The sequence below is a fragment of the Castor canadensis genome, chromosome 2 (genome assembly GCF_047511655.1).
Source record: "Castor canadensis chromosome 2, mCasCan1.hap1v2, whole genome shotgun sequence".
Classification (NCBI taxonomy): domain Eukaryota; kingdom Metazoa; phylum Chordata; class Mammalia; order Rodentia; family Castoridae; genus Castor; species Castor canadensis.
The window spans coordinates 27,698,002-27,704,353 of NC_133387.1; the positions used below are offsets into that span (position 1 = coordinate 27,698,002).

A 6,352-nucleotide genomic window follows, 5' to 3' on the forward strand; every position below is an offset into this window, starting at 1 on the left:
AACTCCGTTAAGTAGATGAGAGCTATTGCCTAAAGAGTACTAAGAATATTGCTGCTATATTAATCAACAGTGAATTTTTTTTCTCTCAAAGTAAAAAAAATCAATTAATTGTAGCAGTAATACCATATTCGAAGTCATGTTCCAAGTGAGCAATCCTAAATAATTCATTTCCAGTGAGTGTTAAGTGTTTGTCCTTCCTGATTTGTCAACTAGATGAGTTACATGTGTTCTTTCTGAAGATATCTAAAAAGATTTTTAATTTTCAGAAAAAAATATATCTGTTCTGTACATTTTGCTTTTCCACAATTTGTTAGCAATATCTGAAAAAAATTTAACTATTCTGAGTGACGTTGTTCATGTGAGACTGAAGAGACAAATGGCAATGCATGCAAACAGCTCTTGGGTAATCGAGGACAGTTTAAATATAAATATATCATACATAAATATATGTATGTTCTCTACACTAGTAAATTTGAAAAAGCAGCACCGAGGTCTTTTTTGCTTGGCTCCTATTTGATCAAATAGCTATTATGGGTATCAGTGTGGCTGAGGCTCTTGAAATTGTTTTGTTTTAATCACTGGTATTGATGACAGTCATTTTCAAGGAATTAGGAAAACTGAATTCAGGACCAAGTTAGCAAACAGCTAGCTAGCTTAACTGAGTCCTTCTTTCACTCTTTTTCTTTAGTACGTATGAATAAAATTTTATTGAAACACAGCCATGCCCATTGGTTATACATCGACTGTAGCTAGTTTGAGTTATAATTGAAGACTTGAATAGTTCTGACACACTAGATGGTCTAAAACGCCTAAAAATTTGCTCTCTGGCCCTTTGCAAAAAAGTGTCAACCTCTGAACAGGTGTAGAGTGCCAGCACACACTGACCACAGCTACATTCAGGACCATGGGAAATACTATACATAGGCTTTCGTCTATTCACTCAAAAGGTGTGACTTGAGGAATTTAAAAATAGGATAGACCATTACTTGTGAAAATGAAGACAACAATTTTTAAAAATCAACTTCAGTGTATTTTGCAACATTTTATTAAAAGGGAGCATCTATCAGTACTTCTAAACTATAAACAGTGAGGAACTGAAGTATCAAAGGAAACACATGAGGGACCACATGTAGGCAATAACTCTTATTGTCTTTATATAAGCAATGTGTAATACTAATGCAAAATTGTATTCAGCAACATTTTTGCATATAATGCCTTCTCTCTATCTTTCTGTGCCTTTATTTTTTGTTTGACTTTTAGTAATTCTGCCTGGGTGGCTTTATCCTCTGGTGCTGTCTCCTGAGCTTTTTAAATATGAGCCAGTGCTTGATTGTTTTCTTTTAATCCTTGCAATCCTTGAGCTCTGTGGCACAGTGCTTTGGTACTTCATGGGTTTATTTCAAGAGCCTTCACACAACTGGCAATTGCTCCATGTCAATTCGACATCTTCAGTTTACAAGTACCAGTGTTTAGTATACAACTTAAGGTTATAGGCTGCCCTCTGGATCTGTCTGCTTCCTGAATAACAGCTTTTGAATATCCACATATCTTAAAACTTTTGTATATTTTAATAGTCATTGCTTAGTGCTGGTATTTGAGAAAAGTATTTCCAATGTTTTTTATTTCTTTTGTTATTAATAAGACTTTATCTACATCTTTTAACTCTATATCTGTATCCTCAGGTAAATCTGGATGACACCAGAGCCATCTTTTGGGAACATTCCCCAATCATCCCTCTCTTTCAATTCTCCATATTCTGTAATTACACAAAATTTGGCAGGTTTTTCACCTTTCACTTCTGTGTTTCTCAGTATCCATGCCACACCTATTCTTTTAATTTCATGTTCCTCATCCAAATGAGGAGGTGGAACTATTGTGATACAAACCTAAGAACCATTTGCATTGTGCCCTGCATTTGCCTTGTTCAACAAACCCTCCAGATCATGCTTAAAATAGAAATTTCCATATTCAAAATTTTCACCATATATGCTTTCTCCACCTGTTCTATTCTGACTTGAGAAGTCTCCACTCTGAATAATGAATAATGATTTTTTGATGGAGATAATTATTTGATGGAAAGAACGTCCATTAAAATGGGGAGGTTTCGCAGTTGTGGGTCCAATGTCTTTTTCTTCTGCACACAATGCATGAAAATTTTCTGCAGTTTTGGGTACAATATCTGCAAGTAATTCTAAAACAATTTTACCAACTCACTACCCTCCAGTTTCCACATTAAAGAATACATGGGGGTTAGCAGAGTTGGAGTTCTTAACCTGTGGGGACAGGTGCAACATCTCGATTTGTAGACAAGTCTGGGAGCAGGGCCAGTGACCTCTTGTGCAACTGTCAGCTCAAACCAGAGGACGAATGTCTCCAGCAAAGTGGGAAGGGGTACATTCTTTTTTCTTTTTTAGTAATTAAGACTTTAAGTTCCAGTTAGAATACAGGAAAATGCAACAACATAAAAAAAGTCACATGGTAGCAAAAAAGGAAAACTCAGAAAAATCATATGAATGAATATACAGTTCAATTGTAACATGGCCCTAGAAATTAAGATTCCTGTAGGACATACATGTGGCAAATGACAACCCTGCCCCACAATCCCCATTTCCATAACTGGGGCACAGAATTAAATATACATTTGCATATTTCCTGGTTTCTCTTCCCTATTTTCTGTAAGTGGAAACACTGCTATAGGCGAAGTAATCTCTCCTTGATTTTGGCCAAGATGGGAATAAATTCATTTTCTCATTTGTATATATAGTATATTTTTTTGTAATATTAGTGAGTGTTCATCACATTCAAGCTTTATGGCCTGGAGTTCTGGTAACATAGCTTTATATATGACTCATGTATTTTCATACTACTTTCTGTCCACCTTGCTCTGTCCATTCAAGAGTATGAATGAAACTAGTGACTTGTTTGATAAAAAGCTGAGTGCTAAATGACATTTTCCTACAAGTAATAGTCAGAACAGGTACTAGTGAGTTCTATTAGTAACCTTATATGGGGTGATAACCCACTTTATTCTAATTTAGATTTTTTTCACATTATAAAATACAAATTATTATTTATTTTCTGAAATGGATGATGCAGGAGAACCAGGTTGCTGAAAATGTAGGAAGAATCAACCACCTGCAGGGAAGGGGAAATACGACCAATTAATTGGAGAAGTACAGCTGGACACTGATAAGGAATTTAGCTAAAATAGTTAAATTAATGTAGGTTAATTGTGACATCGAAAAGGAAAATGGAAGAACTAACAGATACAGTTATAGCAGAATTTGCATAGTCTATAAACTCTGACAGCTACATGTACAACATACTGGACCTCCCTACACACACAATGTAGTGAGACTTGAGAAACTATCCCTCCTGGTAGAAGCATGGAGAGGAAACAGTGGCCACAGGGAAGTAGATTTCAAACCCTACCTAGGGGCTCAATGCCTTATCTCAGCTCTGAAACTAGAGACAATCTGTGGAGGAAAGACCAATAAACACTGATACGCTTAGGAAACTGTTAAAAACTCATTTCAGTTGAGGGAAAGAGATAGAATAAAACATTCTACCTCAGGGGGAAACGCAGAACACATTATTACAGGTGTGGTAGTGGCAAAAGCATTAGGAAGACCTTATTCCCAACCCAAGGGACTCATTAGACTGCTGCTTTGTCAGAAAACAGAAAACTCCCCCTTTCCAGAAACAGGCTAATCAGTGTTGAGTAACAAGTAATAACTGAATATTTTCATGAGCATTGTTAAGGTGAGTTTATAAATCTCTGGGCTGCAGCATAAAGTGAAGACCTAAAGCAGAGGTAGGAAAAAACTGAGAGGATCACTCTAGCAAACTAGCTCCCATCCTAAATACAAGATGCTACTAGTCTAAACTCCAATTTCCTCACAGATTTGATTGAAATGTTAAAGATTTTAGTAGATTTATAAAAGAACACTTGGAACATTTCAGCACAGAGACAGAAGTATAAGAAAGGACCAAATAAATACATTAGACATTAAAGAAAAATACTGTGACAGAGAATGCCTTGAATATCTGACTAGCAGGGTCAGCACAAAGAAAGAAAAACTTGAAAATAGATGAAACTTAGACCACCAGAGAAAAGCAAAATGAAATGAGAAGAAAAATACAACAGAACTTGAGCTGTGGGGGGAAGGCAAATGGTCCAGTATTGACTAGTTGGAATCTCAGGAAGAAAAAAAGAAGATACATACACACACACACACACACACACACACACACACACACACACACACACACACACCACTGTAATATGATTTGTATTTAAATAACTAAAAACAAAAGACAAAACTATCCTGGAAGATAGGGAGGAGAAAAAGATACATTTTGTGGAGAGGATACAAATATAAGAGATATAATTGACTTCAGAATCCATGAAAGCACTAGCTAGACAATGGAGAATGTCATTAAAGTGTTGACAGCAATTAAAAGTCTGCCAAACTAAATTCCTCATTCAGTGAAAGTATGATTTTAAAACTGAATCTACAAGATAAAATTGCTTAATCAAACAAAAATTAAGATAATTCCCAGCAGACTCAAACACATTTAAACTAAAAAGGTTTCTTTAGTTAGAAGAAACATAATGCTACAAAGAAACTTGAATCCACACACACACACACACACACACACACACACACACACACACACGCTCACACAAACACACATACACACAGATGACAAACACTGGAAAATAAATGTTAACTATTAAATTTACTGTATTGTTTGCTCTGGGAAATAGCAACAATGTATTTTGTTATTTAGCATAATTAAACTAAAAATCTATAGCAACAGTAGTAGAAAGAACCGTAGAAATAATTAGTAGTATACTGTCTGAAGAAAGCACACAAAAATGTGAATCACTACAATGTTAATTTAAAGTATACTTTGATCAATTAGAGATGTATACCGCTAATCCTAGTTTCAAGAGTCTTAAAATTAAAAAAAATCAGTAATAAAAAATGGAGATAAAATGTATTATAGTTTGAATATTAAATGTTCCTCACAGATCCACGTATTAAAGGCTTGGTTAGGAGACTGACATTATTGTAAAAAGGTGAAACCTTTAAAAGATGAGCCCTAGTGGGATGCCTTTAGGTCATTGGAGGTATGCCCTTGAGGGAAGTTGTTGGACTCCAGCCTATCTCTTCTCTTTTCTTTTATTCTTAGCTCATGAAGTAAGAGTATTACATCACTATACACTCCTACGATGGTGAAATGCCTTGTCACAGGCAAGAATCAATCAATGAATGAGGTCAATCAATCATGGGCTGCATCTCCAAAGCTATGAGCAAGAATAAAACATTTTTAATATTTTAGTTATTTTGAAATAATGATAGAGAGCTAATACAAAGTGTAATTATAGAAATATTAAATTTATCAAAAAAAGAAAAGTAGGATTAAATAAATAAAGACAGATGAAATATGTAGAAGACAATAAGCAAAATGATAGACGAAACTTTAACAAATTGATCCCATAAATAAGGGTGCACATATAAATTTCTTATAATATTGAAGGAGGGGCTATCACTAAAGATCACAGCAACATAAAAGGGAAAACAAGAGAATATTTTAATCACTTCATTATCAATGACTTTCATAAATTAGATTAAATATATTAAACATTTGCAAAAAGAAAGAAAATACCAAGACCAATTTAGGAATAAAGAGAAAACCTAGATAATCTTATAATTTATCCAATAAATTTAATTTATGATTAAAACCTTTTTCTTTTGTTGGCACTGGAGTTTGAACTCAGGGCCTCACTCTTGCTAGGTAGGTGCTCTACTGCTTGAGCTAATCCACAAGCTCTGGTTAAAAAAATTCCTTAAAATGAACTCTACAGGCCTGGATTATTTAACAGAAACAATTACTAAGGTTTTCAAGAAGGGATAATACAGTCTTTATTCAGTCTTTTTCTGAAAAATTGAAGAGGGAATTTTTCTAAACTTAATTTACTGAGATATAATTAAAACCAGACAAATATATTAAAGAAAAAGAACCTATTCTCTTCTATGTCAATAGACTTCATATTGACACAGAAAACGTGAACAAAATATTAGGAATTTAAATTCAATTCTGTTTCAAATGTACCATCATGGAATTTTTCCAAGATTATCATGGATAAGATTTAGATATTCCATACATTCTGTAGTCTGTCATTTACTGGCTCTCTCCCAGGTTAGATAAGATTAATTTTCCAGTTTTGGCATGTGACTTTTACTAGTTAGTTTTAACTATAAACATTTCCGTAGATTTATATATTTATATAAATTTATATTTATATTCATACAATATATACTTATGTATACTTACATATATA

At 34.0% G+C, this 6,352-nt stretch overlaps 1 pseudogene; it reads right to left on the bottom strand.

Annotated features, from left to right (window-relative positions):
* Positions 1 to 1,173: 1,173 nt before the first annotated feature.
* LOC109679751 (peptidyl-prolyl cis-trans isomerase D pseudogene) lies at positions 1,174 to 2,294 on the bottom strand (annotated as a pseudogene).
* Between the last annotated feature and the right edge of the window lie 4,058 nt (positions 2,295 to 6,352).